The sequence below is a fragment of the Staurois parvus genome, unplaced genomic scaffold (assembly GCF_062004578.1).
Source record: "Staurois parvus isolate SC_StPar_1 unplaced genomic scaffold, SC_StPar_1.0 ptg000991l, whole genome shotgun sequence".
NCBI classification, from domain to species: Eukaryota; Metazoa; Chordata; class Amphibia; order Anura; family Ranidae; genus Staurois; species Staurois parvus.
Window position 1 is genome coordinate 675,027 of NW_028318787.1, and position 12,040 is coordinate 687,066.

Sequence of the window (12,040 nt, forward strand, 5' to 3'; positions counted from 1 at the left end):
CCTGGAAAGCTCCCAATGCCTACTTGCGAACGGGAGCTTTCCGATCATGTGACTGCCAATCACAGTGGTCATGTGATCAGAGTGTCTGCATCCCAGCATTTTGAAGCTCTTATAAAGGGCTGGGAGGTGGTGGCAGAAGGGGGTTAAGCTGGCTATACAGGGGTGTGGACATTTTTTTTTAGAAATTTCTTGTCTAAGGAGTAAATCAGGGTCCCAATCTACTTGTCCCTGATGACAATCTACTTGTCCTGAAAAATAAAAAAATAACCAAAACCGTATTTAAATCTGAAGTGCTTTTAGTAATGTCTGGGGCTTTTATAAACGAAAGGGGCTTTATGGCGACTTAAATTTTAATATTTTTAACATTGCTCTGCTTATCTCCTCCTTACCTCCCTGCCTGTTTCCATCATCGAGGACTAGCAGGGAGGGGAGAGACCTTGCAGTGTAATGAGCACCGATTGGGGGATTGTCAGGAAAGGTAAGTTTCAAGCTCTGTAAACGCTCAGCAGAAGCGCGTCTGTTGAGCGAGTAAATGAGGCGCTGACTCCTATAAGAAAAAAAAACTTTATTCCCCCAGGTTACCCTCATACTCAGAAACACTTGGGTACTCAGTACAAGTGCATGCTGAGCAGCCAAATCAACATCCGGTGTCCGCTCCGTTAAAGCGGAGTTGCAGTCCCCTTAAGAAAACTTTTTTAAAAGCAGATCCATGATGACATTACAAATATCATTAACAATTGGAATAATGAAATATTAAAATCCTTGTAATTACTTTGAATATCGTTAATATTTACTAGGATCTGTGAAGCAGGCCGGCGCCATGATGGCTGTGGGCATCTGAAGCCCGCAGGTCTTTATTTCCTAGATTCGTGCTGCTGGGTATCCCAGCATGCAACACTCGTTCTCGCACATGCGCAGTGCAGACACTGCTCGGCGCGACGTGTGCAGTACAGGTTGCCATAGCAATGGTGGGGATGAATGAAGTTCCTGCCCCCATCAGGCAACCTGTACAGCACTGCACTTGAAGCAAGCCAATATATATCTCTGTTAATTGGTATTCTCTCTAAATATATTTATATTATTTGTACGGACATTTTCAATATATATATATGCTACTCAAGCATAGAGCACAGCAGGATACTGCAGACACGTCCTCCTATAAGCATGGACTCCGGTAAAATGGCGTGAAACACTTCCCATTCTTGTCTTTTCCAGTTTCCAAGTCCCTCGAGCTCAGGAAACCAAAGGACTCGTGGGATACAGGAAACAACAGAGTTGAAGCTGTTATAGCTGCAAAGGGTGGGCCAACTCAATATTGAACCCTACGGACTAAGACTTGGGTGTCATTAAAGTTCATGTTTGTGTGTAAAGACAAGCGTCCCAATGCTTTTGGCAATATGGTGTAGATTTTTTTGGAACTAGAATTTAGTGTCACTTTAAAGTGAAACTTTAACCACTTGCCCTCCTGAGGATTTACCCCTTTTCCACATTTTTTTTAGCGTTATGGCGCTTTGTTCTTTTAATTGACAATTGCACGGTCATGCAACGCTGCACCCAAATTAAATTTATGTCCTTTTTTCCTACGAATTGAGCTTTCTTTCAGTGGTATTTGATCACCTGTGCATTTTTTATTTTTTTAGCTATAAACAAAAAATATACCGACAATTTTGAGAAAAAACAATATTTCAGACGTTTTGCTATTAAACATGTCCAGTAGAAAAAAAGTAAAAAAATTTAATTTAGTCATAAATTTAGGCCAAAATGTATTCTGCGACATGTGTTTGCTAAAAAAGAAAAATCCCAATACATGTAAATTAATCAGTTTACGTGAAAGTTATAGCGTTTACAAATGGTGGTATAGATAATGAGATTTTTTTTCTACTAGTAATGGCGGCGATCAGCGACTTTTAGCGCTACTGCGGCGGACATTCTGACACTGGAGGGGAACTAACTTGGTGTCACTGACACCCCAGTGACACCAATACAGTGATCAGTGCTAAAAAAAACCCCCCACTGAACTGGGCAGGAAGGGGTTAATGTGAGGGGCGATCAAAGGGTTAACTGTGTGCTGGGAGTGTGTGTTCTTCACTGGGAAGGGTGTGTTCTTCACTGTAAGCACACTGATTGGGATGGCTGTACTGTGCACAGCCATCCCTAGCAGTGTGCTTGAGCTTACAGGGAGGAAGATTGTTGTAAACAAAACAATCTTCCTGCCCGTCGGAGATGCTCGGTAATCACTGGGCGCCAGCGGGTAATTACAGGCCGGGACTCGGTGATTGACATCCGTGGCCGCGAATGGCAGCGCGGGTAGGGCGCTCGCACCCCCTACCTGGAACTGCAAAATGACATATATATACACGTGATTCTGTGCACAGGTGCCGCCCTATAGCAGTATATTTGATATAGGGTGGTCCTTAAGCGGTTAATGAAAAAAAATCATGAACAGACAGAATTTTTAATGCAAAAGAGACATACAGGGGTAGATTTACTGAAACTGGTGTAGTCAGAATCTGGTGCAGCTGTGCATGGTAGCCAATCAGTTTCAGCTTGTTCAGTTATGCTTTGGCAATAAAACCTGGAAGCTGACTGGTTTCAATGTGGAGCTGCACCAGATTTTGCACTCTCTAGTAAATAACCCCCACAATGTCTCTTCTGCATTAAAGTTGGTTACCTGCCATGGCTGTATATAGGGGGGTGCTGGGGTGGGCTGTCTCCCCCCCCGATTTCAGTTGTGCCCCCCCAGACTGCTGAGCCCCCCCCCCCCATCCCCACACTCAGAGCCGGGACAAGGGAAAGGGAGCCTGGAGCAATTAAGAAAGCGACGAAGAAGAGAGAGCAAAGAGGAGCTGCTCCATATAGCGGATGACACAGGATCGCTCTGACCATCGGACTGTACTCAGTTTCATTACCCGCTCCCTTTCTACATTTGCTGCTGCTGGGGGATGAGCAGTCCTTGGAGGAGATGGCTAGTAATGAAACTGTGTACAGCCCGATGGTCAGATCGAATCTGTGTCATCTGCTATATGGAGTAGCACTGTGCAGAGCTCTGCCTCTTCCTCCTGTCAGAACAGCGCTTCCCCATATAGCAGATGACACAGGATTGCTCCTGTGTCATCTGCTATATGTAGCAGGGGGCGGGGGATTTGAGCTAAGAGGTGGCGGGGGATTTGGGCTAAGAGGTGGCGGGGGATTTGGGCTAAGAGGTGGCGGGGGATTTGGGCTAAGAGGTGGCGGGGGATTTGGGCTAAGAGGGGGCGGGGGATTTGGGCTAAGAGGGGGCGGGGGATTTGGGCTAAGAAGGGGCGGGGGATTTGAGCTAAGAAGGGGCGGGGGATTTGAGCTAAGAGGGGGCGGAGGATTTGAGCTAAGAGGGGGCGGGGGATTTGAGCTAAGAGGGGGCGGGGGATTTGAGCTAAGAGGGGGCGGGGGATTTGAGCTAAGAGGGGGTGGGGGATTTTGGCTAAGAGGTGGCGGGGGATTTTGGCTAAGAGGTGGCGGAGGATTTTGGCTAAGAGGGGGCGGGGGATTTAAACTAGGAGGGGGCGGGGGATTTAAACTAGGAGGGGGCGGGGGATTTAAACTAGGAGGGGGCGGGGGATTTAAACTAGGAGGGGGAGGGGGATTTAAACTAGGAGGGGGATTTAAACTAGGAGGGGGCGGGGGATTTAAACTAGGAGGGGGCGGGGGATTTAAACTAGGAGGGGGCGGGGGATTTAAACTAGGAGGGGGCGGGGGATTTAAACTAGGAGGGGGCGGGGGATTTAAACTAGGAGGGGGCGGGGGATTTAAACTAGGAGGGGGCGGGGGATTTAAACTAGGAGGGGGCGGGGGATTTAAACTAAGAGGGGGCAGGGGATTTGAGCTAAGAGGAAGCAACGGATTTGGAAAGAGACAGGATCTGTGCTGGGAAGGGTACCTTGGCAGGGGGTTGTGCTAGAAGTAATAATTTAGGGGAATTTTTCATAGGGAGGGGATTGAAGGATGGGGATTTGTGCTAGAAGGGGGGGATTAGCAGGGGGATTTGTGCTAGAAGGGTGATTAGCGGGGGGATTTGTGCTAGATGGAGAAATTGGGGGGGGGATTTGTGTTAGAAAGGGGGGGTTGGGGAGGTTTGTGCTAGGAGGGGGAATTAGTGGGGGGGATTTGTGCTAGGAGGTGGTGAAGGAATTTGGGTTAAGAGGGAGGACTGGAGGGGAATTTGTGCTTGGATGGGAGGGGGGATTTATGCTAAGGAGGAGAATTTTGGGGAGATTTGTGCTTGGATGGGTAATTTGAGGGGAAAGTGAATGTGTGCTTGGAGGGGTAATTTTTTTGGGTGAGGTAGATTTTTGCTTGGAGAGGATATTGGGGGCATTGGAGGTGGGATTGGGGGGCGAAGATTGTGCCGGGATGGGGGTTTATACTGGGAGGAGGAGGATGTTTTTGCATTGTTTTTTGGGGAGAATTTTGGCTTGTTGACAAAAGTTATGCTTGGGGGGAGCGTGCTGATTAGTGCTATTTTTTTCAGGGGGGGATTTATGCTGAGACAGGATGCTCAAACATAGGGGGCATTGGTTTGTCATCTTCACCCTGGAAACTAGATGACCTTGTCCTGACACCACACACAGGGCAGTCAATAGATGTCCTCCTCCCCACACAGCACATAGTTGAGATCAGATTCCCTTTCAGACACAGCCTCAATCTGCAGTGTATAGCTGGCTGCTATGTTGCAGTTTTGACCCTGTCCTCTTCTCTTCTGACCCCTGTCCTCTACCCTGCTGACCTTCTGTACCCTGCCCTTCTGACCCCTGTCCTCCATCCTGCTGACCCCCACACACTGCCCTTCTGACCACTGTCCTGCTGACCCCCTTCTTTCTGCCCAGCTGACCCCCTTTTTTCTTCCCTGCTGCCCTGTGTTCTGCCTTACTACCCTGTCTTCTGCCTTACTGCCCTGTCTTTGCCCTGATAACCCCCTCCACCCCACCCTGCTGACCCCTGTTATCTCGTATGTTGATCCCTGTCCTTTGCCCTGCTTACCCCTATCTTTTGCCCTACTGAACCCTTGTATACTGCCCCACTGATTCTTGTACACTCTCCTGCTTATCTCCAATCCTCTGCCCTGCTGACCCCTATCCTGCGCCCTACAGAACCCCTTGTATACTGCCCCACTGACTCTTGTACCCTCTCCTGCTGACCTCTCATCCTCTGTCCTGCTGACCCCTATCCTGCTCCCTACAGAACACCTTGTATACTGCCCCACTGACTCTTGTATACTCTCCTGCTTATCCAATCCTCTGCCCTGCTGACCCCTATCCTGCGCCCTACAGAACACCTTGTATACTGCCCCACTGACTCTTGTACCCTCTCCTGCTGACCTCTCATCCTCTGTCCTGCAGACCCCCTGTACACTTCCCTGCTAAGCCCTGTAAACTTCCTTGATATCTTGCTGTAAACTGCCCTACAAATTAATGACCTCTGTATTCTGCCCTACGAACTGCTTTCCCTCTCTCTCTGCCCTGCTGACCCCCCTATACACTGCCATATTGACTTCTATACACTGCCCTGTTGACCTTGTATCCCCTGCCCCCCTGATGTTTTTTACTGCACCCCCATATCAGACAGGCTAGATCCAGACCTGTTACCTGCCCCTCTGCACAAACAGCTTAGTATAGAATTTCGGAGATGAATGACCTCGCACACGTGCGGGAGTGATGTCATCTTGGCCTGGCCAGCTTCAGGACATCACAGTGCTGGAGAGAAGGTGAGTATAGCTCCGCTTCAACAATACATTTAGTACCCAAGCACACCTTCCAATGGACATTAGTTTGTTGCAGTGCGCTCCCAAAAAGAGGTGCAATGGGTTCCAATCAGAAACCTCTTTGATTAGTATGACTTCAGCCAGTCCATATGTTGATCATCTGTAGTTGATGTGTGCAGCTCTTTTGTCTTTCCTCTGATCGTTTCCCCTGGAGCAGCAGATGTTAAACCTGAACTGTCTGTGTCAGTGTGAGTTGTCGGTGCGAGTCACTTACCTCTTGTTCTTGTTACTGGCCAGCTGTGACTTTCTTTACTTTAGAAATGATTTTATGAACAAGAAGCCTAATGAAGGTGACAGCCAAGCGTCAGATGTGATATGCTAGATATAATTTGGTCCTAATAAATACTGCACTGCTTACTTTCATTTACAGATATTTTGAATTCCAGAAGCAGAAGATGGTAGAGACTCACACTGACATCAAGGGGCATATTTATAAAGCCATGAGACACTGCAGGTGTATCTTCCTGGGGAATGTGTGTTACATTACAGTGACTGATTCACTTCTATTGAATGTTTGGTGTATGTCACATCCACTGATTCATAAATATGCCCTTTGCAGAGCACAGTTAGTGGTGATCAGCTACATTTCTAGCACACTGCGGTGGATTGGACCCATCCAGTGGTCATCATGTTGGCAACGGAAAAGTAAAAAACTGTGGACTGGGCTGACACCGGGCTCAGGGTAGAAAACACCTTCAGTGCACCTATATGGGTTGTTAGACTTGCATTTGTGGGGAGTAAAAATTGCAGCATTTGTAGGAAAGAAAGAAAGACACCACTGCTAATAAGGAAAGCAAGAATCAAATACCAAGTGGAAAGAAAGAAGGAACATTGGGGGAGATGAAGATAGGAATGAAAGAATGAAGAAAGAAAGAAGAAGGCAGGAGAGAAGGGTGGGTGAGAGGGAAATATAGGGTACCAACAGACAATGTATGAAAGTATAGAGAAAGGAGGAGAGACAAAGAAAGACACAAAGGTAAAGTGGAAGAAAATTAATTCTGCTTTCAGAAACGTTCATCATGGAGAGGAAAGAATACCATGCAGTACATTAATTCACCAGCAGGGGGCGCAAGTGTAGTGTTTATAACCTTCCAACTGAAAAATAGAAATAGATTTCCACAAAGTAGTAAACCCTAAACTTACCGACATCTTCATCTCAGTTCCCAAGTCACTGTCAGCCCTGCCCATGGCCAACGCATATCATGCCTTCTTTGCCATTAGTCCTGCCCCAGATTATGCCCACTTTCTGGTTGGTACTGCTACTAATTATGCAGGAGCCACCCTTTCACAGCTACAATCCCCTCAGTAATGTCCTTTCTTTGAGGCACTGTGCATGCTCATTAACTGAAATTGAGTAATGCTGAGATCTCGGGATGCAGCCCGGCATACATTATTGTCAAGGCATACACTTTAACCAATTCAAGTCCGGACGCTTTCTCTCCCTTCCTGTCCAGGCCAATTTCCATATTCAGTGCTATCACACTTTGAATGACAATTGCGCGGCCATGCAACACTGTACCCATATGAATTTTTTAGCATTTTTTTTGAGACAGATAAAACTTTATTTTGGTGGTATTTATTCACCACTGGGATTTTTATTTTTTGCTATATAAATAAAAACGTCCAAACATTTTGAATAAAAAAGTGTTTTTCTTCTAAATATTTTGAAAATAAATAATATTTCTTCATAAATCTTGGCCAATATGTATTCAGCTTTTTTTTTTAGTAAAAAAAAAAAACGCAAATTAGTTTAACCAAAAATTATAATTTTTCAAAATTTTTTCTTTACATTTTATTTTTTTATACTATTATTTGTTTTTTTTTGTTTTTTTTTTAACATGCGGTCACCCTAGCAGTACACTGTCACCATAGTGACACTGTACTATTTGTGGGGGGTGATGAAGATTTTTGTTTTCTTTTTTTACACTGATTGCTTTTACACCCATAAAGGCTGTAAAAGCAATAATTTCTCCTTCTCTGGCTGAATTCTTGCAGCCATTGAGAAATACTGTGAGAGCTGAGTATAGTCACAGCTTGTCACATGGTACAAGGCTGTTGTGAATATCCTTGTACCATGTGACCTCTGTGACCATACACAGATTTCACAAGTAGTAATGATGTCAGGAAGTGAATATCAGGACCTCACACAGAGGTCACGTAGAGCGATCGGTGTTATGACACTGCGGGCACCGGATCGTGTTGCAGCGCGATCCCAGGGAGCACGCACAGGCAGTGAATGTGGGGGCCGTTTATAAACGGCCACCCGCTTCGGCCTGCTCCCGTCCGGCCGTTTATTTACATGGGCCGGATGGGAAGTGGTTAATGTATGGCTGGCTTTAGTTGCCCTCTTTCCCAAGCATTCCTTTTCTCCCACAGCTCTGTTTGGCTCTATACACACTGGCTTACTCCAGTGCTCTTGGCAGAAAAAAAAAGCTAATTTTGAGTGGTTTTGTACTAGCGTTTCGCAGCATTTAGGAGCGCTTAGCATTTTTCCTGCCAGAAAAATGCTCTCAAAAAACGCAAAACCGTGTTTTTTCTGCCTCTAAATGCTGTGCTTAAAAAAATGCCTCTAAACTACATAATGCGCATGATAACCTAGTTGCTTCTACCGGCAAAACGCTAAACTCATTAAGGAGCAGCGTTTTTTTAAGCCAGTGTGCCTGGAGCCTACAGCTTTCAGACACAAGAAAAGATAGCCCTGTGTATGCCCAGAGACACTTTTTTTTATGCCATCATAGACAGTTATCGGACATTTGCGACAGAACTATGAGGGCTAGGATTAAAAGAAGGGAGGAGGCTGTGATAGAAAGTTGACTTCTATCGGGTGGTGCGATTGCGGATCCGCACAAAAATCTGTGCAGCCGCCCCACCCGCACAGAGGAATGCGGACCCGCGGGCGGGTGCCATTAGTTCTAATGGTATGCCGCCCGCACCGGAAAATACAGCTGTACTGGGAACCGAGGTTCCCGTGTGGGCTGCATCTTCAGAAGCAGTGCAGGGACTTCTTCCGTGGGTATCTTGGGGCACTGGAATCTATTCAAATGAAGGGGCTCTCGTGGCCGCGCAATAAGCGGCCCGAATGGCCGCATATATGGGAACCTTTGGTTAAGGCATTTTTTGAATGAATAAAATGATTTACGGAAATGAAAAACACAGCAATTAATCACTGACATACTTTCTTTTTCTGTGTTTTTGCTTGCAGGGGACCACCCTCTAATCCATTCTGGCTGGCAGTCGCTTTAAAGCAGAACTAAACCTTCCTATTCTGTACAGGCAAGAAAGCTGTCATCTTAGGCTTGTTTGACCCGCAGTTGCCTTGGTGCTGCACATGTGATGTGTTATGGCACCAGCCACTTGAAGGTTTTCCAGTTTGGCTGCGAGCAACAGCCATATGTGAGAGTTCTCATTCACAGCTTGCCTTAAATGTAACTTTTTTGGGGGCAACAGTCAAGCCTGTGTGTTTAGTTCTGCTTAGGTGCTGGAGTCACATAGCCGGGGCGTTTTGCTTTGTATTCTTCGGCTGACAGCATGGGGCAATTCATTGGTAGCCAGATTTTAGTCTCGTTACACGGGCAAGGAGAAGTTTTCATTTGGCCCCATGCGCTTGGCTGTACGGGGCCATGTATGATATAATTATTGCATATGTCTGGTAAGTCCCGGAGCTGCATACCGTCTTCAACAGAAATGAATAGCTATGAGCGGCTGTATGTGGGTATATGGTGGCAATGGCCTACACCCATGTATAGCGTATGCATGTATTCCTTGAATTCAAAAAGTCTGCTTTCGGGAATTATTCTGTATGCTATACATTGGTTTACACAAGTACTGGCATATACCTGTGCACTGCCATTCATGTCTATGGGCAGTTGTATGCAGCACTTGTTCTTCTCGAGTGCAGAAATATGACCATATTTACATCATGCTTTCCCTCGTATGTCTGCGTGCATGAGGCCTTTGGACACAAGGACTGTGGCATATGCTGCATTTTCAACTGACATTTTCAACAACTGTGTGAAGTTCCCTTAAAGTGTGCTTTATTCTTCTTCCCGTCAGTGATGGAACATCAAATAACCTCCCCCAGCACCAACATCTTCACCCCATGTTCTTCAGAATTCAACATCTTCAGCCATCTGGATTGGTTCAGCGGGATGACATAACTCCTGTGCAGCTGGCAAGCAGGAAGGTAAGACTCTTTTATTGCAGAGAGAACCTCTTTACCTCTTCCTGGTGGAATTTTAAATGGGCTTCAATGCCAGGAATCGGAGCAGCTTCTCTATCATGTGACTGCTGAGACTGGCTCTCACAACAGTCTCATGATCAGGAGCCTGATCTGCCACATGATCAGGTGTGCTCCCAGCTACGTCAGTGTGCTGGGAGCACACAGAACCCCAGGCTACCATTGGCCCACGGTAAAGTTCCGCTGTAAAGCTGGATTCTAGTCAGATGGAAAATGCTATTTAATTTTGCTACAGTATGTATTAAAGCGCAACTTGGGCCTGGGGTAGGGGGGCTTTATTAAAAATAAATTACACAGCTAACATAAATTATTTACTTTCTTGTGATATCTGCCTCCTGTAGGGGATACTTTTTTGCACAGCATTGTCAGAAAACATCTTCAAGAGTCAACAGGCTAGTAGGAAGAGAAAGCAGAACAACAACCCTATTAGTATGCTTAGTCTCCTTGAATGTCCAGTCACAGGCTAGGCAGGCAGGCTGCTGACCAAACCATATTACTTTAGCCCCAAAACAAACATTTAATATATTTCCGTTCACAAATTCGTAGATGTGGTGGCTGCATTGATTTCTTTAGATTTGTATAGGTCTTTTATTTGTGCCAGTTAGAGTGTAGAGACAAACCATATCTCTAAAGAACTTAATTGAAAAAAAAAAAAATTTTTAAAATGTTTTTCTTTGAACCAGGCAAACCTGTATATCTATCCATACATTTCTCTGGGGGGAAAAAACTTGATTTGTAGAAAGATCAGTGACTTAAGCTAAAATGGACACATATACAAGTGGCAGAACACAATAGCACGGTGGAAAGGATTCGCCCAACAATATTGACTGTGTTGATGGGGGAATCGAGCAATTTTTTCCCCTGCAACCTGTGGTTGTTAATGTGGTTGTTCAGTTCCATGGATATGGAATTGAAGCTGCCTTGATCAAATGTGACAGAAAAATTCAGTTGACGATTATAAAAAAATTATCCAAGAATTTTATTAAGTTTTACATTAAAATGTTTAAAGACCTCAAAGGAGAATCATGTTGTTTTATGTCTTACCTAGGTTAAACAGCAAAAGGGTGAACAAGAACAAGTACAGGTAGGAAATGAGGGCAACTTCCATGTGTCTATATTAGAAATATCAATTTGGTTATGTCGGTATATAACTGGATTTGTGACAGGAAGTTGCAATGTATGTGATTATAATAATCTATAGAGGTACCATCAATGATACTAGCCATATTAAGAATAACATTGCTGGTAACGTTAAAACAACCGTAATTGTCATATAGTACTCCATTATGAGAATGAACAATGAAGAAACTCATGGGGTCCCTTGGATAGGGTACAACACCACCGCACGAGGTAGCATATGTTCAGAGGGAATGCAAGTGTTAAAGGTTGGGGAGGAGGGGAAAGTACTATGGAGGTAGCCTGAGTGGGTGGAGGGGGAGGGGGGGGTTAAAAGGGGGAAACAAAAGGGAAGGGAGGGGTTATTTCATGAGAGTAGGTGCTGAAGAATCCATGTTTGTACATGGGTGTGGATTATGAGGTTGAGGAATTGACCATTTCTTGGAAGTGGATCCAACAAGCAGGTGAATTTTGTAGGAGTATCCTGAGCTATGTGGATCAGCTCCTCCATGTCAGTCGTTGGTCGAATGCGATGAAAGCATTCGAATAAAGTAGGTAAGGTGGTAGAACCCCACTTAGGGGGTATGCAGTGTCTAGCTGCGTTTTAACAGATGCATGGCCAAGGACCTGTGGCATGCAGGCTTTGAAAGTGAGGAGTGGTGCAGCAAGTACTGTGCTGGAGTGAAATCGAATGTATAGGTAGTTATTTTAGCAATAGTATCATGTATTTCTTACCAGAAAGTTTGCAGTACCAGGCATGACCACCAAATGTGTAAACGGGTACCAGGTTCAGACCCGCATCTCCAGCAAAGTGGGGAAGTTGTAGGATAAAATTTGTGGAGCTGTGTGGGTGTTCTATACCAACCTGATAGTATTTTGTAACCCGTTTC

General features: G+C 45.4%; 1 long non-coding RNA gene across 1 annotated transcript in view; it reads left to right on the forward strand.

Moving 5' to 3' along the window:
- The window catches only part of LOC149441390 (uncharacterized), a 136,538-nt gene that overhangs the window by 6,172 nt on the left and 118,326 nt on the right, over positions 1–12,040 (forward strand). The window contains exons 2-3 of the long non-coding RNA XR_016307389.1: positions 9,851–9,980; positions 11,083–11,118. This is a non-coding gene — a long non-coding RNA (uncharacterized LOC149441390). The remainder of the gene's footprint in view (positions 1–9,850; positions 9,981–11,082; positions 11,119–12,040) is intronic.